At 40.9% G+C, this 23,950-nt stretch overlaps 1 long non-coding RNA gene across 4 annotated transcripts in view; it reads left to right on the top strand.

Annotated features, from left to right (window-relative positions):
• LOC125615947 overlaps positions 1–23,950 on the top strand; it is a 97,668-nt gene that overhangs the window by 17,446 nt on the left and 56,272 nt on the right. For 3 of the 4 annotated variants that reach the window (XR_007346550.1, XR_007346549.1, XR_007346551.1), the window contains exon 2: positions 10,348–10,534. This is a non-coding gene — a long non-coding RNA (uncharacterized LOC125615947). The remainder of the gene's footprint in view (positions 1–10,347; positions 10,535–23,950) is intronic. The other variant, XR_007346552.1, reaches the window with a different exon arrangement.

Here is a 23,950-nt window from a genome sequence, read left to right as displayed (position 1 = left end):
ACAACCCATTATTTAGTTGCTGGGAGGTCTAAGGGGTGAGGGTTCCTACAGAAGAGCTATATTTAGCACGTCTGTCCCTGTGTTGTTGAAGGGTCATGTTTCCCTGTGGTAATGAAAGTGCACAGAGCAGTAGCTGTCTTATGTTGAGAGCAGCCATGTAATGATTAAAATGAATAACCTTCATGCTTCTGGACACTGTGCTAAACCAGTTCTGTCAAGATCCAGCCAGTGAGTTCTGGTGGTTATATTTAGAGTTAAGCTGGAGGGATAGGGAAGGGGGAGAGGGAAATTTCTCTGAATTAATTGTTGAAGATGACTTCTGGGTGAGCTTAAACGGGGGCCATATTTTGCTTAGAAGGTCTCATGTTAAAGGGTCCATTTCTCACCTAGTCATTGGGAGATTCAAATAGCGACAGCAAGAGGAGGCCTAGCTGTGTGGAGGATGTGAGGCTTGGTGGACATGCTGTCCTCCTAATGGGCTGGCCAGGCAAGCTGATTCTGAGTCAGGGCAGTGAGGTTTTTTTTTTTGTTGTTTTTTTTTTTTGGGTAGTGATCTAATATGATTACTTACATCATTCTATAAAGCACAAAACAGGGTTCAATGTGCAGTCATGGGGAGCAGGAAGTGGGGGGTCCTAACTGTGGGGAGAAAGGGACTTGTGAATTGTATTTTGAAGCATTTTAAGGAACTTTTCTTGACCTATGGTGGAGGAGGCAGTCCTGAAAAGAAGGATTGGGGTAAATATTCTAGTCTAGAGTAGGAATATTCTAGGAGGTGATATTGTAGGACTGACTCAGGCAATCAGTCATGGTGATTCAGAGCTTGGGTTTTACACTAAAAGGAAGGGAGCAGGAGGATGTTTGATGGCTCAATGCAAATTTTATAATTTCAATTTTAAAATTAAATTGTGGAAAGAACAATGAAAACTCCTGTTTCTCTCTGTCATTTTGTGATGTCCTGCTCCCTCACTGGTAGCTCAGGGACGGGAGGCAGGAAATGTCCTCCAGGCACAGCTGCATAAAGAAGTCATTGGCTTCTGATATTCAAGGTTCCTTCAAGTTCCAAAATTCTGTGAGTCACCCATTTACTGCTGGTCAGCCCGATAATGTGGCACAAGTTAGGTATTTGGTGCTTAAACAACTTAGCTATTTTGAAAACAGTTTTCATAAGCAGAGAGAACACAAACCACTTTTTAAAACATGAATACTGGCAAATGCTCTCAGAAAAATTTTGGTGATAGAATCAACCATGTGTGTAACTACACATTAACTCTGTTAAAAGGACTATGAACACAATTGTCATGCCTTCCAAAGTCGAATGACAGGAGACTAGTGTAAGGAGTGGAGACCTGGAGAGGCCTGTGATGGATGCTCCTCACTTAGGACTCCAGTGACTTTCAGAAGAAAATTGCCTTAGAAATGTCAACAAAATATTTCTAAGAGCAATTTTTTTTAAAATGAAAAGAATCATTTTTTTTATTAATACAGATGCTCCTCAATCTATGATGGAGTCATGTTCCAATGAATCCATTGTAAGATGAAACTATCATGAGTCAAAAATGCATTTATTACACCTAACCTACCGAACATCCTAGCTCTGCAACACAACACATTGTACACACAGCATTGGTTGTTTCTCCTTGTGGTGGGTGGATGGGGACTGTCTGGGAGCTGAAACTTGGTCTCCTTGCTGCTGCCCAGCCTGAAGAGAAGTTGTACTATGTATCAATAGCCTGTGAAAAGATTCAAATTCAAAATTCAAAGTAAGGTTTCTACTGTATGCATGTCAGTTTCACAAGTCTTGGTAAAGCCAAAAAAAAAAAAAAATCCTAAATTAGTCCATTGTTAAGTTGGAGACTATACACATTCAATTCAATGGGAACTCTGACATAGTGTCAATGTCTATACCCCTCCTCCAGGATTGTGATTCTGTTGATTTAGGAGAAAGCTCAGACATCTCAGTGTTGAGAACCACTGGAGTACATCATCAGGGCACCACCTCCCTCACCCCAGGTTACAGAGGGTCAGTTGCTGAATGAGTCCCAACAATGTTCCCACTGTTGCAGAGTAGCTGTAGAGCTACTCTGAATCCTATTCTCTGAATCCTTCTATGTATTAGGACTTCAACTTGAAAGAATTTCTCAGAGAGAATCCCCTTTGCCCCTACCTTGCTATGGTCATGCCGTTCGTCCCCAGGAAGGAATGCTCAGGAACTTTTGTTCTGCTGAGCCATTACAACCTTCCTTGAGGAGTGGTAGATATGAGAAGGGGCCATCTAAGAAAAGCCTGTAATATCTTCTTGCACTGTCCCAAAAAGCAAAAGGCAAGACAGAGCCCATTTTTTTTTTTTTTTTTTGGTGATGGTACTGGGGATTGAAGTCAGGCCAAGGGTCCTTTAGCATCAAGCAACACTCTCAACCCTTTTAATTTTTTATTTTGAGGCAGGGTATCATTAGCTATTGTTGCTGAAGCTGGCCTGGAACTTGCGATTCTCCTGCCTCAGTCTCCTGAGTAACTTGGATTATTGGTGTGCAGCACCATGGCCAACTTGGAATGCATTTTGTTCCATGAACTTGTTTTCTTTCTTGGTGTTTGTTCCTTGAAGGATGACCTTGGGGAATGTGGGAGAGAGAGGTAATAGTCTCCAATGACAAGTCTAGGTTTTGGACATTTTTGTAGGAAATGGAGAAATGGCTAATGTTTTTGAAGTTAGTCCAGGGAACTTTAAAGGTGGTGGGGAGACCGTTGGAAGTGGTGGAGGTGACCCAAGTGAGTGGTGAGGGGAAAAGAGGAGATGATGCATACAGAAGGAATCTAGGAGGTAATGGGTATTGTGCTTTGTGGTCTGTCTGCTGCTGTGAGGAGCAGGCAAAGATTTATACTGGCTTGGGCCATTGGGTCGGTGGGGATACTTTGAATCAAGAGAGGAAACTTCCAAATGCAAAATCATTTTGTAGAAAGAATATCCAGCCACATTTGTATAGAAATATTACATTTAATTGGAAGATATTTTATCACCATAGGTTGAGACAACATAGGCAGCATGAGGAGGCCTTCTATCTTTGCTCTGCTCAGATGGTGTGGGAGGGCTCCTCTTGTCTGTCTCAGAGGAAGGGTCTGCCCTGAAGGCTCATACTCTGAGCCTGGGCAACAAGACCAACATTCAGGTCCACCCCACACCTTCTTCAGACCCCAGTCTCTAATTGCATGCAATCTGTGATCTCTCCAGCTGCTCCCATATCTCAGTCAAAGGGGCCTGAATTAATTACCTTGCTAGGACAGATCATCTTCATTTTGCCAACTTGTAGGGTGTTTTGAGCACATAGCTTGTTCCCAGAGACAGAAGAAGGTAAGGAAGAGTGAGAAAGAATTTCTATGATGGATAAGCTCAAGTCTAATTGAAAGACAGGCACACAAGGAATGACTCAGTTATCAATATAGTGCATGAGACAACTTTATCTTGGAGGGCCAGAATTGCAGTGACTGGCTTCACTTGGGGGCACTCAGACTGTTCAGAGTGGTGACAGCCGAACTCGGGTAAGTGGATATCTTCTTCTTCTTCTTTTTTTAATGGCACATTATGATCATACACAATAGTGTGATTCATTGGCATCTATTTGTACATGCACACGGAAAATTTAGGACTATTTCATTCCCAGTTACCTTTCTTATTTCTCCCCTCTTATCTCCTCTGATCCCCCTTCACTACATGACTGGTCTATTTTCATGAGGTCCTGTCTCTTGCCTTTTTTCTCTATAGCCTCTACATATGAGAGAAAATATCCAACACTTCACTCTCTGAGTCTGGCTTATCTCACTTAGTGTGATGTTCTCTAGTTCCATCCATTTTCCTGCAAATGACATAATTTTGTTCTTCTTTATGGCTGAGTAAAACTCCACTGTGTATATTTACCAGATGGACACTTAGGTTGGTTCCATAATTTGGCTATTGTGAACCGTGCTGCTATAAAAATGGATATACACACATCACTTCAGCACGCCGACTTAAGAATTAGATGTATTCCAAATGAGGATGAAGGAGGGCATCTGGCAGACAACTACCTGCAAAACTTGGTGGTAACTTTGAGTAGTTGCATACAGGGAGTAGTGTAGAGTTCTGTGGCTAGAGCCCAAGGTGTTTCCAGGAAGGTGGTGGGGGATGTTGGTGAGATAGGTGAAGTAGGTTGGGCTGATAGGGAGGAACTGGCGGGTCTTGCTAAAGCGCTGGGGCCTTTTCCAGTGCTCATGGGGAATATTGTTGGCTTTAAACCCAGAAGCAATAGGGGGCTATTTGTAGGTTTGAGGTTAGACAATTTACTCCATCATCTGGTGGCAGTTAAAGATCATAAGCTGAGAGCCTCTGCTTTGGCTGCATGCTCTGTCTGCTTGATTTACCATCTGTAAAATGGGGGAAGAGTAACTATACTATGCCTATAACCTACTTGAAGAACTGTAAGTGCTATCTAAAAATGATCATTGTTCATAGTAAAGGAATTACAACAGCAAATTGCCTAATTGCAAGCATGGCTGGATCCTTGCCCCTTCAATTAGCTGACTGCAGGTGCAATTAGTTTGTAAGAACAATTTTGTACCCAGGTGCAAATTTTCTGAATGTGCAGAACAGAGTAGAAAAAACGAGGCCAAACTGAGTTTCTTGAAAGTCTGTATTAAATATTTGATAATGCCCAGCCTGAGGGAATGTTATTTTCCTTCCTGTTATCTATATATAACTTGTTTAATACATAGTCTATTTATTTCATAGTTTCAGAGGCACCTCACTGTTGGAAAATTCTCAAACTCCAAAGCATGTTAGCAGAGAAGGCGGGAGTCAGTGCTGCCTGTGAGAGGAGATCTTTAGTGTTCGGTTTGCATCTTGAAATAACTAGTTGAAGGAGAGATCTTTATTCGTGTTTTCATTGTATCTATTTATGGGGGTACAGTGTGATATTTGCTACACTGTATAAAAGTCTACAATTTGTGCTTGTGTAAGTAATGATCAAATCAGGGTAGTTAACAATTTTATTTCTTAAACTTTTTTTTAAAAGTTTTGCTTAACACACAATAATCTTCGTATACAGAAATAATGTGATATTTCAATACATGCACACAATGTATATTGGTCAAATCAATATAATTGGTGTTTTCATCTCCTTATCATTACTTTGAGTTTGGAAACTTCTGGCTTCTCTCTTCTATTTCTTCATAAAATATATAACAGGTTATGGTGAACTATAGTACCACCATTGTGCTGTAGAACACTAGGAACTTGTTACTTCTATCTAACTACATTTCAATACTTGTTATCCAACTTTCCTCTACCTCCCATCTCCCCAATCCTTCCAAGCCTCTAGTAATCACTATTTTACATATAGATCAACTTTTATTTTTAGCATGCATGTGTGAGAGAGAACATGTTGTGTCTTTCTTTATCTGACTTTATTTCACTTAACAGTGTCCTTCCATTCCATCCATTTTTGTTGCCAGTGATAGGATATTATTCTTTTTTATGACTAAATAATATTCTATTCTGTATTTATACCACTTTTGCCTTACTCATTTGTCCATTGATGGGAATCCAAGTTGGTTCAGTATCTTGAGTAGTGCAGCCAACAAACATGGGTGTGCAGATATCTCTTTGATATGCTGATATCACTTTAAAGAGTAGATCTTCAAGATGGCTAGGGGCAGGATCTGAAGCCAGGGCAAGTGTCAGATATCTGGACATGCAGGCCCTATAGAAATGAAGTGGCCAAATATACCATCCCTCCACAAGGAATATTGTATTGGTGATGGGAGGTAGCAGAGGCAGTGATCTGCTGGTAAGTAATTACCAGTGATCTTCTGGCAAGTAATTACCAGTCGGCTTTCAGAACGTGGTTCCAGTATGCATGTTGCTGTTTTTGCTTACCATTAGCAAGTAAGATGAAAGTCAAATAATGAAGACATGATATGAGTCACTTGTTTGCTGAATGAGACAGTAGTTTTTAAATTCTGGAGAAATATTTCCTCAATTAGTTTAGCTTATTCCCAATATAAATCTGTAGATAAGACACATTTTTTTAAAGTTTAATCTGCCAATTTATTAATGGTTGAACAGTCTAATCTATTGACATTTTTTCTAGTATGTTCTAAGTATAGACAATTGATCAAATAACTAATCAAGCCCTGATTTATAGCATATGCCAATTCCACGGGGGGTAAATACTCCCACACATGGGTGATTTCAAATTACTAATTGTTTCACAAGCAGTTTACAGGTTTTTTAAGAAAAATTTGGCTCTCAGAGGACCCCTGGTGCTGGTATAACGTAAACAAAACTTTTTGGAAACTATTGTGGAGTACATCCTGTTGGTTTTCGTGATTTGAAAGAATCATGGAGATTCAGAACAAAAGAGAAGTATGGTGGGTAGCAGAGGGGAAGAAAATATCTGCATACATGATGGTGTTTGGAGGGTCCACCATTCCTTTCTGTAAGGGAGAACTGAAAATATGTGAAAATAGGAAAGAGGAAAATCCAGAATGGCAAAGACCTCAGGGGTAGCAAGATGCGGAGAGCTTCAGCCACTCCAGTATTTTGGTTTTGGATAAAATACTAGCTACAGTTCTTCTAGGGCTTTGGTCCCATGGTTTTCAGTATGTCCAAAGGATGCTAATTCTCCTAATACCCTACTATTAGGTACTGGCATCACCTATACTTTGAAGATGAGAATAGTGAGGGGCAGAAGATCTATTATTTGAGCTGAAATTATACGGTCAAATGAAGTGAGAGGTGAGAAGCTGTTATCTTAACTTATTTTAGGAACTTGTTGTTAATAAGAACAAAACACAAACCTGCTCAGTAATCCAAGCACTACAGAAGATTTAGTGAGGATGAAAAACATTTAATTTGGGGGATCTCCCATGATACATGCTGGTGTGCTGGGTAGGAACTTGATAGGCTTGGGCAGGTTATTGCAGCCATCTAAGAATGAAGCGATGAGGGTCTGGACCAGAACAGTCGGCTTCAGCTCCTTTTTCCCAGTGGGGCAAGGTGAATCCTCCTAGGACTCTCCACGTTTTTTCCTACTTCATGTTTAAATTCATGCCAGTTTTCTAAACCCTTTATACTCAGGCTTACCATCATGCCGCTGGAGACCCCCACTCAAACTGCTCATCTCACTCTCCCATGAGCATTCCCGGCTCATTCCCTCATGGTGCATGGTAACGGCTGATATCAAAGAGAGCCATGCATGGCCTCATGGTTAGGGCTTCACATGCATCGTTCCGTGTAAACCTTGCACAAACGATTTGAGGTTGTTACTATCATTTTCCTGTTTTTTAGAGAAAATGGAAGCAGAGGTCATCAAAGGAACTTAACAAAGCTCACAGTTAATAAAGGGAAGCAGCAAGTGCTTTAAGGTGGAGCTGGATGCTCAAAATTTAGACTCACAACTTGCTGTAGTTTGGATGTGGGGGGTTCCCTGAAGGATTATGTGATAAAAGCTTGCCCCATGGTGTGTGGCAATGTTGGGGACCTCCAAGTGTGGGAGGCACTACCTTTGAAGTAGATTAGTGCTGGTCGTGTGTGGCAGTTGGCTCAGCTTGAAGTACGTGTTGTGAAACTCGATACCCTGGTGTTTTTTCCTTGTCTTCTTCTCTTTGACCTCAACTAGCATATTCCAAATTACATGGAATACACACCTTAGTTTCTTTATAGTCTATTCATTGAAGTGTGGAATCTGTTTACTCAATGGTGAGGTCAATAGTGATGTGGGGAAGACACAGGTGCCCAGCTGCTGGCTCTCACAGGAGAGGGGATGGTTATAGCTGCTCTAAAGTGAGAAGGGAAAGGTTCAGGGAGTCTATTGTGGAGCCTGTGAGGCCCAACCTTTCTCTTATTGTCATGCAATCTCCTATCTCTTATCCATAGATGTGGGTAGAGGTCATTGTCCCTCTTTCTACACTTCCTATTCATGGCAAAGGACTGGAAGGAAGAGCAAAATCTTCTTGGATCTGGCCCTACACTGAGATTACTTTGCAATGTGCTTCTGTAACACTGGTAAAGGGACTTGCAGGTGATGCTCCTCTTTAAGGAGCTGGGAAATTCTGATTTCTTCTGGTTAGTTTTGTCCTACCTAGGTCCTTGGTTGTCCATTAACTACCAAAACTACCACTAACTGTATAGAGGAAGCCATGGTGGATGACAGATAGCTATACCTGTATTTTTTTACTTGCATGAGACCAACTTAACTAGGAAATTCCTGTCCCCCTTCTGTTTCTTTGAAAAATATATTGTGTTCATCCACCTCCTGCCCATGGGGACACACACACACACACACACACACACACATGGAGAAAGGAAGAAGAGCTGCTCAATTTTTTAAAAACTTAATGCCATTTAATTAATTAACTTCACTCACCTAACTTACTTCTTTAAGGAAGAAGAGCAGCCTTGGGAGCTAGCAGAGCTCTAAGGTATTGAAGCCATCCTATTATATCTCTGTCCATTTGAGATTTAGACTGTGGGCTCATGTAGCTCATCAAATTCTAGAATGGGGTCACTAAGTCTGCACTGGCCCCATGCATAGGTCCATGTCCCGCATCAGAGTTGCCAGCAGAACATTCCTAGCTCGTGTCCACCTGGTTAATGGCACCAGGGGTAATGCCAACATGAAATAATAAGTGGCTGGAAAAATCAGGTCAACATTTAAGAAGACATACAACTCATCCTTCACATTAAAACAAATTTTGCTCTTAAGATATGCATAAATGAATTACATCCCATAAATGTGAAATTAATTTGTGCTTGATTCAACATTTTAAGCTTTCTGGATTCAAGAATGAAGGTGCACAGGGTAGGGAGGGCACACAGCTTTAGGTTTAAGTGACAACTCAGCTAGGTGGGCAGGTCCTGTCTGTAGGGCTGAGGGGCAAGTCTGGACTTGGAGCGAAAGAGGGGTGTCATAGTCAGTGACAACATCTGTCCTAGTTTCTGGGAATGTATTCCTAGGATTGTGAAGCTAAGTGTGTACATTTGAATGGTTGTATAAACTGTATGAGCTTGTGAGCATGTGTGTATATTTGTGAGTGTATATGAGTATGTGTGTGACTGTGCCAGTCTGTGCGAATATATTTGTATACTAGGTAAATGATGATGCCATCTCCCAAAGCTTTCTTGGGTCTCCCAGTGGAACTATACTTAGTGAAGTTCAGTTTTTCCCATCTTGCATACAAATAAACCTATATCGCAAGTTGAAAATACTCTAAAGTGCATTTAATGCACCTAACCTATGGACTTACCTTAAATGTACTCAGAAAACTTACATTCACCTACAGTTGGGCAAAATCATCTAACACAAAGTTTATTTTGTAATAAAGTATTGAATATCTCATGTAATTTCCTGGTTACTATTCTGAAAGTGCAAATCAGAATGGTAAACAAACAAACAAATGAAACAATCCAGAATGGTTGTATGGGTATGCTTTCACATCACCAAAATGTCAAAAAAAAAAAAAAATCACTAGTTGAACTCTTATAAGTCAGGGACCAGGTGTATATGGAAAAGAAATTGAGTAATTCTACCTTAGGTATGAAAGCAACATTAATTTTTCTCCCTACACCTTGTAAGCAAAGAACAGTTCCTATATTTTGTATATGTTCTGAGAAGAGAACACAGGTCTTTCTGGGGAGCCTCTTTCCCTGCAGGACAGGACTGGGGACAGCCATCTTTTTCTGTGAAAATGAGGTGGGGACCACCAAGGTCAAGCTAGCAGAGGGAGCTAGATGGTTGAATTCTCTGCTCTACCTATGGAGTCTGACTGCCTTTTTTCTTGTGTAAAGGTGACCTCAGCTGAGAGACTTCAGCATGTGCCTCTAGTGCTCATATAGCTCATTTTTATCCCTGTGTAATTAAAAAAAAAACAACCAAAAACAAACAAACAAACAAACAAAAATCAACCAGAAAACAACAATGTCCAGGATAGACTTGGGGAAATCCTGTTTGATATTTCCTCCTGAATGACTTCAAAACAAATCTGCTCTTACCTTTTAAAAGTTCCTTTTAGCTAAACTTGTTTTGGAACTCTTTATTGCTTAGTCTATTTACAACGGTAGTTTTTATAGAGGCCTTATTTTCAAAGAAATGCATGCTGCTTATTTACCTAATGGGCCAGACAATGACTAAGGAGCAAATTACATAAAGATTATTACATGGGCTTAGCATGTGTTCAGGTCTTATGACTCACAGGGCAACTTGTTTGTGTTGCATTTATGGGTAGAAGTGTTTAAAAAAAAACACTTTGTAGAGTAATAATCGTGAAAGAATGCCAGTCATGGAAAACATCTGCCAATATGTGATGGTTTTACAGCTGGAGATGATGCTGAAAGCAACGTGAAAGTCAGAAGGTATGCAGAGAAATGCCAAGGGGCTGTCCACAACAGAACCACCTCAACATGGCCCTCAGCCCCTTAAGAGAACTAATTCCAGGTGTAAACAGAAACCACCACTTTAGAAAACTCTCATCTTCTCACAGAGCACCAGCAATTCCAGGTCAGGTGAGGACTGGCAATGTTTATAATGGTTGTTCTTGGTTGGGAGGCTTGGATGGGAGGGAACCATGCTTTGTGATGCAGAGGGAAGAATGTATGTGTCCCTGACTTCTATGGGGGAATTGAAAAAACAACTCTAGTTATTTTTTAATCCTAGTAAAATACATCATAAATTTACCATTTAGTCATTTTCAGTGTACCGTCTGGTGGCACCAAGCAGTTCACGTGGCTGTGTGGCAATTACCACAATCCATCTCCAGAACATTTTCATTTTGCAAAACTGAAACTCTTAACCCATTAAATACTAATTCCCCATTTACCCTTCCCAGGCTCTGAGCACCGTCTCCCTGTTTTTTGTATCTATGAATTTGACTTCTTCAGCTACTGCATAAAAGTAGAATCATGTGCTATTTGTATTTTTGTCTCTGGCTTCTGTCTCTTAGCATAATATCCACCAAGTTCGTCCATATTATAGTGTGTGTTAGAATTTCCTTCCTTTTTATTATATAGATAGACCATGTTTTCTTTGTATCCATTGATGGAAAGTTGGACTGTCGGGAGAGCATTTTTATTTTTTATTTTTTCTCAAAGATTTAATGCAGTTCTTGGGCTAAGAGTCTCGGGTGTGGCAGCATGCATTTTCCCCCAAATCCTTGTTGCTGAGCCTCAGCTTTTTGGACAGTTCTACCTTCAGACTAACATTCACGGTTTATCTTGATTTCTTTCAATTCCTGACTCTTTCAGAATTGTAAGATGATTTGCATTGCAAATGTTTTCTGGTAATGCTGATTTCAGCATAAGGTTAGTGGTTTCTGATGGAAAGAAGCTCTTTCCACTTCATCTTTGATGTGTGAGGCTAGTGTTATGTTCTTCAGCTGTGCTCTGTGGTGAGGAAGATTCAAGGTCATAACCCCAGGGACCATTGCCTTATGGGACCAGTGCCCCACTCTCCTTCATCCATTCGGGGTCACTTTCCTCTGCAAGGATCACATTTACGAAGATTTCTGTGCAAAGAGAATGATTTCATCTGGATTTTTCTTTTGTGATTATATAAGTTCTATTCACTTTATTTCCTCCTAGTAAAAAATTTAAATACTGTTTTAACTCGGGCTGATGATTGGGAGCTGGATTCAGTCAAACCAGTAACTGCTAAATAGTTAGGATTTTAAATGTCCCCCAAAGACTTATGTGTTAAAAGCTTGGTCCTCAGCTTGGTGCTATTGAAAGGTGATGGAATATTTAAGAGGTGGAGTCTAGAGGGAGGTCTTTGGTCATTGGAACTGTGCCCATGAAGGGGACTCTGAGACTCCCATGGTTTCTTTTCTCTCTTTCACTTCTCAGCTGCCATGAGGTGAAGAGCTTGCTCTACCACGTGCTCCCACCATCATTTACTGACTCACCACAGGCCTCAAGGCAACAGGACCCACTGACTATGGATTGAAACCTCCAAAACTGCATGCCAGATAAACCTTTCATTTTTTTAAGTGGATTATCTCAGGTAGTTGTTACTGTAATGAAAAGCTGAGGAACACAATGTCTATAACAGAAAATTCTTATTGACTGGAAAATACATTGTATATTTGCATTGTTCTATTCTTCCTAGTCATTTTTTTTACTTATACAATAAGAGTGACATAGCATTTGCATTTTTGAAGTAAATTGGTGGATGATAAAAGGCGGTCATCTTCGTCTTTTATGAATGGAAAAATTGATGTGAGTTTCTTGTAAAATTGGCAGTTACTGCAATGGAGGCCCCATTGGATTCTACCTCATTTCAGTTCCTTTGTTGCAGATTCCCCACCACAGAAAGGGGCTGTAAATGCACCTGCTTCTCTAGAACAGCACATGCCATGTAGCTTTTAGAGAAGGATGGGCACATACTACAAGTTTTGGAAATGTTGATTTCCACAAAGTTAAATAAGCATGTTTCTTTCCTGAAGCAGGACTCCTCATGAATCTCATATTTTTTACTTTCTCTTTATGATTTTCAGTAGGTTCTGACCATGTGCCGGACTTCAGTGAGTTCCTGCCTTCATGGGGATTAAAATCTGGTGGGGCTTATAAGGTTTTAATTTCAAATAGGGTGATAAAATAGGCAAGAGCCCAGAACTTGCTTAATGATGAGACCCTCTTGGGAGAACAGTTCCCAACACACATTTTTTGAGGTGCACTTTGGAAAACACTGTTGTGCAGTGAGGAAGACTAACTCTCCCTCCCATCCTGACCCTCAAATTCTTTCATTTTCCATTTCAACAAAATAGATAGAATGCAGAGCACTTGAAGGACTAGCCTGGGGCCACCTGTTTGGAAATAAAAGGTAGGACTGGCACACAAGTCTCTTTGGGTCCAGTCTCATAGTTTTTCTATCTTCCTTGCCTCTCTCCTTAAAAAGATCTATGTCTTCCATCAGAGAAATGAGAGTTCTAGTTTTGACCTTTCTGATAAATTGAGCTTAGCACTCCTCAGTCCCTTAACTTCTGAGAATTTGAGTCTTTGAACAGTTAAGACGAGTTAACATCTGAGTTTACCCTAGATTGTTAGGACAGATCAAGTGCTTTGAAAAGTACACAGTATGTATAGTGTTGTCTGCATTCCAGGTATCAATTATTACTTGCTGGAATAGAGTAGAATTGACTGTATTCCATTCCACTGGCTTCAATTTACTGACCTTGTGTTTTGTCTTCTCAAGAGCAACCATGTTCATGCATGTCCCAGAGCTGCTAAATGGGACCGTGTTTCTTTAAGAATCCCCTACAGCAGAACCTTCCCTAATAGCTGTCTCTGAAAATGACCTCAGTCCTCATAACTACTTGTTAAAGGATTTTTTTTTTAAGGGCAGCAACACCTGGAGGCTCGTTTATCACTGTCTCTTCCTCCTGGCGATGATCCCACATACATGCTGAAGAATGATGGCAAAAATAATATTTATGCAATAAACCACTGAAAAAATGTGAAAGGACCCCCTTTGTGTGGAAGGTGGAGATTAAAGGGCTATTTGTAATGATTTTAAATGGCATTCTGATCAGGAAGATTTGTGGCTTTGTAAACACAGAGGGCTCGTACATCACTATTAGGGAGGATAAGTACTTTCCTTTGGAAACCAGACTCATGAGTGGCACATTAGTTGGTCTAAGGTGGGATCACAGGCTTCATAAATGTTTTTCTTTGGTTGGGTTGGAAGGCTCTCCTGGATTGAAATTAACAGATTGGAATTCTGTTACTATGTGGGGGTCATTTTGCAACACAAGTTCATAAAGCTGACCCAGAGACACCCAAGAGTGAACGCTTCCTGTTGGCATTGTGGAAACTGAGAGAGGCAGGAGCAGGTTTGCAGGGAGACAGGAGGTAAGCCAGTCAAACAAAGCCAGGATTCTGAGGAACAGAGTGGGCAAGTTACCTGATGCCCAGTTTCCTTTGGAACTGAGGAGCAGCCCTGGAGTGCTCCCTTTGGTCCTCTGTCTTCCATGGACCCCTGAAGGAAAGGGCTGGTTTGCTTCAGGGCAACACACCCGGCTGAGCTCTGGGGAAGTTGGAGCATTGAGACCAACATTGTATTTAGGGACAGCCTCCACCTTTAAATCAACTAAATGCTCTTCAGACTTTTATGTGGCAGAGTTGACAGGCAGGGCAGGATCCTGTCAGTCAATATTTGCTAGAAGCTGGGTAGTAGTGGCACATGCTCACATCATGGTTCCCAGGCACGAATCACATTAAAGCAAATTCCTTGTTTCTTTGTACAAGGCCACTAGACTGGTAGGTCAAGAAAATGTTGTGACCATGGTGTGTTCAACGAGACACTTGGCACAATCTCCTGTGATGATATCCTTGTGTACAAAATGAAGGCATGTGGGCTAGAGGTTAGTAGGATGGCAGTTACCTAAGAGGTTCAGTGGAGACACCGGACAAAGCAGGTCTAAGCAATGACTGGCAGAAACTTGGTGCTCAACTGCTTGAGCTGAGCCATGAGACATAGCTCTGTCCTGCTCAAAGATAAAGCATACTTTGGAAGGACAGTCAGGATCAAGATCCAAAAAGCCCTTCACTGTACAAGTTAGAAGGAAAGGCTAAGAGTGAATCTCACCAAAGTGTATATCCACAAGAAGTTAATTAAAAAAAATAACTATGGGTAAATGTTAGAAAGATCAGTAGAATGAATGAAGAAGGGCATGGGGAGAGGGAAGGAGAAGGAGAGGTACTAGGGACTGAATTAGAACAAGATATATTCCATGCTGGTATAATTATGTCAGAATGGATTCCTGTTACGTAAAACTAAAAAGAACCAATACAAAATTTAAAGAAAGGCAAAGATAGAGTGACATTTCACTTTTTATTTAATTTAAAATTTTACTGGTTTGTGTGCTTGTGTGTTAGAGATTGAACCCAGGGCCTCATGTACACTAAGCACATAAGCACATGCCCTACCACTGAGCTACACCCCAGCCTTTATCACACAAGCATGTGTGTGTGTGTGTGTGTGTGTGTGCACATGTGTATATATTTATCTCTGAGCATTACACATGCATGTATATATGTGTACACACACATGCACAGATGGTGACGTTGGGGTTTAAACCCAGGGCCTTAAGTATGCTAGGCAGCTCTCAACCACTGAGTTCTTACAGCCAGTCCCTTATTGTATATTTTTAGAGTGTAAAAACATGGTGCTTTGACGTAAAGTTAATCAAGTGATTACTATAATTAAGTACATTGACATATCTAGTAAACCATCCTTCCTTCCTCCCTTCTCTCTCCTTATCTTCTTTCTTGTTTTGTGGCAAGAGTACCTAAAATCTAATCTTTTGGCAAATTTACAGTACACAATACAGTATTATTACTTACAATCCTCACGTTGTGTAAGAATGGCATTTTAAGAACTTAAATATAAATCTCTTCATTTGTGTTCAAATAATTAACTTCACTAGTAACAAGGGTGCCATGTGGCTTAGCAGCAGCAACTACAGCAGAACTTGGGGTTTATGGTGGGAGGTGACCCTCATGTGTATTCCATCCATTCACATCATGGAGGGTATCTCCTATAACCCTGAGCTTCCTTTCTCCTCTCTGGGTTAGTCTAACCACTTTTGATATGGTAGCCACCTTTACTCACTGTTTTCCTTTCTGTGACTTTGGTTACCTAAGGTCAACCAAAATCTGAAAATAGCAAATGGAAAATTCCAAAATTTGGAGAGAGATGACATTAACATAATTTTATTGCACTATATTTTTATAATTGTTCTATTTTATTATTAGTTATTATTGCTGATCTCTTACTGTGCCTAATTTATAAATTAAACTTTAGGTCTATAAATAGAGAATGAATCATAATGTGTATAGAGTTTGATACTATCTAAGGTTTCAGGCATCGACTGTGGGCCTTGGGACATAGCCCTTGAGGATAAGGGATAGTACTGCATTAGGCATTTGGCTTGGGGTACTGCATTTAAGAGGACCAGGACAGAATATACCCAAAGCATAGGGATCAGATTGCAAAGCTGACTGACCCTGAGCCTTGAAGAGGAAGACAGAGAAACTAGAGGAAACTCAGCTACTTCCAACTCTGAAGGTGTGGCATGTGGAGGCACAGAAAGTTTGTGTTGTAAGGCTCAGATATCAAAAGCAGGACTGGGGTAGAAACTAAGCATTCAGAGATGTCCAAAAAGGCAAACAAGCTGTCCTGGAAGCTATGAGATCTGATCCCCAGAAATTTAGACACAGCAAGTCAGATCCATGCTGGTGTATATGCAACAGGCCTTCAAACACTGCAGAACTGGCTGGACTGGGGAATTCCTCAGAACCCTGGGATTCTGCAGACCATGACAAGGAGCCAGGAAACCAAGGATCTAACCCTAGCTTTGCCACAAATTAGCTATGACTTAAGCAAAACATTTCAATTCCTTGCATCTGATTTTTCTCCTCTACTGACATGGGGAGTTGGATAGGATTCCCTCCAAGGTTTCATCAATTCATTGATTCTGCTACCTTTATTACCCTATGCCAGGATGTTCACAAAGTGCTGATATCCTTCTTTCATAGAAACCAAGAAAAGAATCTAGGAAATTGATATGTTCACTGTTGAGGCAGAAGTGAACCTTTGTTCTTGCTATTTTCTCTAAACCTTAGTCAGATTGCTCTTGTTCTGTATTTTGAGATCAATTGTATTACATCAGTAGAACTCAATTCTCAATTGAGTCAGAAATGGAAGTTCAGAAAAAAGTAATCAATTTTAATATCTGAGTGATTTAAAATCCAGTGGGGTCCAAAGAATAAACATAAAATGGAACGAAGAAGATCCCATGAGGATGGGCAAACGGGAAGCAGTCTGGATGTATTTTTCTGTTTGTGCACATGCACACATCCCTCCTGGGTGGGGGATGTTCCTGCGGTAGTTATTATGCATGCCCAGAGTAACATTTAGGTGGTGTGCATCTATGAAAGAGGTTGGTTGGGTTCAACCCTGAGCTGGTGTTGGTTTATTTGATGAAGGTGTGATTTGTGTTAGGCTGAAACCACAGCACTGCACTGATTCTGCCATATATTTATTGCCAATCTGCTTCCTTCTAAGAATGCCAGCTACAAGCAAGTTAGAAGTGAAATAAATAAGCATGAAAGGTGTTTTATATCCTATTTTCCAGGCCACCAAAACAACTCAGCACCAACTCGGACAGGTGGTAGAACAGGAAGGTCCTCTTTGAATAAATACAAAAACATTACAAAAGCTGATGAAAGTGGTAACAAAACTGGAATTTTCTTAATCTGGAAGAAGTAAAATGTACTATTTTTTTTTTTTTTGATTGCTGACCTTAGCACCAAATATGATAAAGAATGTCTTAAAAGAGACCCTTCTGGGTAAGGGAAGAGAAGGCTATCCAGCCATCTAGGTTTGCATTCTTTCCCTGCTCATATGCCCTCCCTCCTGGTACAGAATACTCCATGAAAGCCATCTTTCAAAGCCTGTCATTCCAACAGAAGAGCTAATCTGAGAGGATACCAGCTTTCAGCAGCTCCCTGGATGCTATTGAGGGGATTCGTAAAGAAAGCCAGCAGCTTCTACTCAGCATGAAAAGCAGACGCTAAGGGATTCGCATATGGTGTCTCAACTGTTAGTGTTTTTTGTATTCCACGATTCCTGCTTAGAAAGGAAAAAAATAACTCACTCCCCTTCTCCTGAGGCATCTGTGATTGGCAACTCTTCTTAGGACCTGGAAGTGGGGGCTTTATGGGAAGATGGACGTGCATCTGATAAGCAGAGGCTGTGACTCTTTTATTGTTTCCTGCAGCCTGTGATAATGTCTTCATAGCTGAATTCATTTGCGGAGGTCTTTGTCTTGTCCAATGTACCAGTCGTTAATTCAGGCTTGGCTTGATCAGAGTTCTTTTGGATGTTTCTAAACAGAATGTGCCCAATGGCTAGGAATCTTCAGCAACAATCAAAATCCAGAATGGCAGGAATGGGCATTCCTAAACATCAGATTTCCTACTGCATCCCACATGAATATATTCAACTGATCATAGCAGGGCTGGCCCTTTCCTGAACATTTATTCACAAGTAGGAATAGCACAATACATTGAAAGGTCCACATAGTAAATCTTGTCATTGATGTACATAATTTGGCCCATCTCATGGGTCTTACAGGGGTAGACTGTAAATGAATCAATAGATATGATAGGGGCACACTAAGATCACATTACCTTCCCTATATCATCTTTATTCATAAAACTTGCCATACTGAGTATGTCTAAACGAGATAATGTGTGTCTGTCTGCTTTGTAAATGATGATGCACCATGCCATATCAGCTGGTATTGTTATCCTTAGAGAGGAAAATTAACCTTGGGGAGAAGGTGCAACAGACCTTTGAGAATGATTAGTTCTTTGCCCAGATGTAGCATTGGCTCTCTGGTTACAGAGAGCAAGACTATCCTGGCCTTTGGAATGTAATCCATGAGATTTTGTTACTGTAAAGAGAGCAGGTATCTCAAAAGAAAGAAGACCCAAGTGTAGTTGTAGAGGCTGAAAGTAGTGGGAGAGATGCAGCTCTGGGAAAGCAAAAGGGATCTCCAACTATGGACAGGTTCTTGGGAGAAGGGAATTCATCTGCCTCTCAAGGTTTAGCTCATTTTTCTGAACAAATATCTATTATGTACCTACCAGATTTTTAGTCTCACAATGGAAAGTTAAAAGTAATTCCACTGCCTTTCTTCTGACTTTGACTCAGCAGGCCGTCCACCACATAGCAGTTTAGTTCCCACTCTGGTCCCCAGCGCTGTGAAGGTAGTCCCTGGGCATGAGAGCCCCTCTGAGTGTCAGGGGACCCCAGATAAAGGACCCACATGTGTACAGCAGTTTTCCTGAATTCTTCCAAGTGTTCTCCTGTACCTTAACTTTATATGGCCACTAAAATGATTGATTGATAAGTGTGTGAGCTGGCTAAGGCTACCATAACAAGGTACACAGATAACAGTCAAAGACAGGAATTAGACCAGAAATCTTGGGTCAACACTCCAGCATATAGGTGCAGCCACTGACTTCTCATGAAGACCCCTAAAACTCAAGGAATAAAACCAAGAATCAATAAGATGGATGTCATCAAATTAAAAAAAGCTTCTGCTCAGCAAAAGGTTTTTGACTGGGGGTGTAGGTCAGTGGTAGAAAGTGTACTCAGCATGCTCTTGGCCCCAGTACCAAAAGAAGAAAAGAAAACACCAAGAAAAGAAAAGAAAAATACTACTTTAATCTTGGTACTCTAATACAGCATTGCAGTACTTTTAAAGAAAAGCAAAACAACACACACCTCATCAACTTCAAACATTGTTTTGACAATCACTGAAAAGAGAATCTATGCCTCCCAAAATAAAATTTCATGACCAGATTACTCAAGAAGCCAGATTTTCCAGTTTATGCACAGGATTTTCCACAGAAATCAAACTCTACCTCTGTGCACTAAATAAACAGCAAATGATAAAGAATATACAACGAGTTCCTCTTTCCTTGTTGGGCGACCAAGCAACACAGAAGTAATCATTTTTGTTTATAAAGAAAATAAAAGAAAGTGACGTTTCACAGACAGGGAAAGATGTTGCCACCAAACAGAAGGTCTCTCTGATTCTAACACGATCCCACATTTCAGCTTCAGATCCAACTGGCCTTGACATTGGGGGTTGGGTTTCTCCGAGCCTCTGTTTGTCAAGCCATCCCATTGTCAAGGCCAGAGAACCTGACTCCGCATGTAAACCCTTCAGCAAACCACAAGTTTCTGTGGGGCCACACCCAGAGACCAGCTAGATTTGGCAGCCCAACAGGGAGTGTGGAGCCCCAGCAATGCCATAACATAAAGCACTGTATAATTAAGCAATTACTATGATCTCAAATGAAGGGTGTTTTGTTATTGTTTTGACCTTCCTTACCTATGTGTCGGCTGGAAAGCTGGTCATGGGTGTCCCAAAGCTGAAATCTACATAAACAATCGACTCCTACCCTTAGCTCACCTGCCTCATAAAGAGCCAGGCCCTGAGCAAACATTCTGTTGGCCAGTCTGGGTCATGAGATCAAGCTTTGGCTTTTCCAGTGACATCACAAGGTAGTGACCAGGCCTGTCATTAGAGGGGTGCAAAGGCTTGTCCTGGATGGAAGGACCAGAATCATGGAAGGTTTCTAAAGACCCTGTGTCTGAGAGTCAGAGCAGGAGGGCCCTTTCTTTCCTCTGTGACTCCCTGTTCTGCTATTTTATGCAAAAATCTCATGATCCATAAGATGTCACCTCCAGTTCAACTGACACCTCCAGTTCCTATTGTCTTGGATTCTGTTCCATGTAGAGAGGCAGAGCAATGGGGAATGGGGGTGGGCGGGTGGTGCAGACTCTAGAGTGGATCCCTGGATTCACATCTTAGCTCTACCACTCAGTTTCTGTGGGATCTGTTCAGGTTTTTTTAACCTCTCTGAACCTCAGTTTCCTGGCAGGTAAAAAGGAGTTGATAATAGTGCTTACCATCACTACAGGAGTGAGTGAAACAACAATATGTAAAGGGTTGAACACTGTTAAATAGGGACCATTATGTGTGCAGAGCCCCCTCCTGAGAACACTGGCTTCCAATTCTACCACGTAACTGGTTTAGGCTCTAAGTAGAACAGAATTTACTAGACAGACCGATTTGAATCATGAAGTTCTGGCTGCATATCATAGAAGGCCAGGTTTGTGTGGCCTGGGGGAATTGAATGCTTGGTGAAGTTTGTTTAAATTCAGAGGGGAACACTGGCATCTAAAGTTCCACAATTTCCTCTCTGTAAGGGCATTTGAACACTGACAGACTGAACCCTTAGATATTCTGTGAGAGTCTGCTCAGTTCTATGAGTACAGCTGTTTCTCAGTATCCATGGGAGGCCAGTTCCAGGATCCTCTTGGGCACCAAAATTCACAGATGCTCATGTCCCTTCACTAAAATGGTATAATATTTGTATATAACTTATGTGCATCCTCCTGAATACTTTCAATCATCTCTAGATTACTTATAATACCTGCTAATGTAAATGATACATAAATGGTCGCTTTGCTGTATTATTTAGGGAACACTAGCAAGAAAAAAATCTGTACATGTTCAGGACAGACACAATATTTTCTTTTGAATATTTTCAATCTGTGGTTTGTTGAATCCTTGGATGTGGAACTGACTGATGCAAAGGAATGACTCTATTTATTCTTACTGTCGTTGCTTGCTAACTTGGAAAGGCAACAGAGCACCAATGTTTAGGGTAGGGCTTTGGGTTTTTGCATTTGAATCCAGCTTTGCCAAATGTTTGCAGTGCGGTCTTCAGTGAGCCAATTTACCTCTCCATCGGCCTTGGTTAGAAGGACCTCACTCCTGGAGTTGAGAGGATTCCTTAAGGTTGTAGGTTAAATGCTTAGAACAATGTGGACATACTAATGTGCAATTATTCCCCAGGGTGACAATTATTCCTCAGGGTGACAATTATTCCCCAGGGTGAGTTAGATCCTGGAGGTGTGATCTAGGTACAGGCCCCTCCCACCATGCCTCATTAATCCCTTTGGATCCATACAGGACTTATGAATCCTAGTGCTGGTTTCTAACTGAACACATCCCAACTTGTGACATGTGGAAGGGGCAGAGTTTGCATCTTGAGTGACAAGTTCTGCCTCTTGCATTGGGAGATCTGAGCAGTTATTATTCATGCAATACAGAGAAGGATCCAGATTCCCAGGAGCTCAAAGCTCATACCATTTAGACAGCCCTTCTTAAGGAAAAAAAAAATAGAATTTTCAGTGCCAAAAGGCAATTGCCCTTTCTCAGGTGAGGGGACTGACTGGCAGCAGGCCACCTAGCAATGCTGGCTTTGAGATTGGAACCCTGGTGAGCCAGGCAGCCAGATCTGGCCTCTAAGCTATTTTCTCTCATTTAAACAGACATCAGTTTTTGTGGGTGTTTCCAGCACCAGGTTCCCCCTGACCCATCTAATTTTATTTCTTGATCTAACCTAATAACAGTCACCCTCTGCTAACAAGTGGTCTCCAATTGACTATGTCTGTGCTTAACAGTTAAACTTTTACAGCAATGTAAAAGCAACATGCATTAAGTGGATTTTGCATTTAAAGTTTTAAATTCCGATCTTTTCCCCTAGCTGGGACATGGGGTCAGAGCCTCTCCCTCAATGTTGGGCAGCAGTGGTGAGCCCCATCTCCTAGCAGCTGCATGATCACAAGGGGGGGAATGACTGATGATCTACAGTGAACCATCACTCAGGGGTGATGTTTGGTAGGTGAAGTGTATTAAATGCATTTTCACCTTTTAAATGTTTCATCAGGATGTGGCTCCATCCTCAGTTGGGAGCACCTGTGTAGGGCTCCCCTGGTCCTGGTGGTCCCCATCTCCACTCCAGTGTGGTGTGTTTTTGCAGGGCTTGCCTCTTGCCTGGAAAATGGAGAGGAGGAGGACCCACCCTCTAGCCCCATCCCATCACTTTTCAACCCCAAAATCCCATCTTCTTCTATAACCTAGGGATCATGTTAAGCCCTGTTCATCTCACAAGTACTTTTATGAGAGCCAAGAGAAAACATCTGGAAGCTCTTAGAAAACTGTAAGATGCTGTGTAATATAAGTAAGCCTTGTCATTAGGCCCTAGTCCTGCTCACTCCTGATCATTCCACTCTCTATTGAGGTTTTCTGTCCTATAGAAATCGGAATCACCACGACTCTATCACCGGTTAGCATTTCAAGGTTCCCTCATTGTTTTGTAAGATTTTATTTCTCTTCTATTATTTCTCTGCAAAGGGAATCAGACATTTTGCTTCCTCTGGATTGGTACTCTTCAAAGTCTTTGTATTCGTTATTTAAATTTTTTTATTCACAAACTTAGATTTCTGATAACTTGAGTTTTATAGGTTACCTCAAATAAATTTATCTCTATGAAAACTTGGCATTATGCTCATTTTAAAATTATGTTTGACTTTTACATGGAAAGAAATGTGTTTCAATTCAAACTCAGCACATCTTGTGTATCCTCATGTATTTCTACTCTGTGAAAGATGGGTTGTGATGTTTCTAAGACTGAGTTTGAGCAGGTGTGAGTTGGTCTGTTCTTGGTGAGCATGCTTGCCAGGGTTACTGGGCAGTCCCTAGGGTATAGATGCCCAGCTTGGGGTCCAGAATGACTGTTTCTGTTTCAGACCCTGGAAGATGTGCTGAGGAAAGGAGAAAGAAGAAACTAACCGCTGTGTGGAGTTTGAAGTTACATGATGTAGTTATTAGGAAAACATGGCCCGGGAGAAGTTTTCTCTCAGTGTGTCATAAAAATCTTAAACACACAGCAAAATTGAATCGATGTCACAGTGAAGATTCCCAATTCATCACAGACTAAATCAGGCAAACTTACTCTACTCGCCAGACAACATAACTGTCATCTATCTCTTCCTCTATTCATCTACAACCCATCTTAGTTTTTAATGCATTAAGAATATTCTTTTTCAAAATACTTCATCCTGAAGAGAGTTTGGTATCATTGACAGCATTTCCAGTTTTTCAATGTTGTACTTTTGAGATATAACTTACATGAAATGAAATGAAAGCCTTAATTGTACCATTCACTGGATTTTTACAAAAGTATATATATATATATATGTCAAACCTAATCAAGATATCGAACATCACAGTCATCCTAAATACCCCTCCATAGTCATCAAGCTCTGCTTCCATCATACTCAAATTAACTTTTTTTTTTTTTTGTTGTGGAATTTCTGTGTTTATAATCATGCTGTCAGTTCTCTTGTTTAGATCTTTTTTCTCTTAGCAAAATTCTTTTAACATTTATGTGGATTATTGAGCAAACAGTAGTTTATTTCTTTTTATTTCAAAGTGGCTTTCCACTGGATTCATAAGCCACAGTTTTTTTTTTTTTAATTCTTTCTCGTATAGA

Source organism: Marmota marmota, unplaced genomic scaffold (genome assembly GCF_001458135.2).
Source record: "Marmota marmota marmota unplaced genomic scaffold, marMar, whole genome shotgun sequence".
Lineage (NCBI taxonomy): Eukaryota > Metazoa > Chordata > Mammalia > Rodentia > Sciuridae > Marmota > Marmota marmota.
The sequence above is the reverse complement of the archived record's forward strand: the minus strand, read 5'-3'. Positions and strand labels throughout refer to the sequence as shown.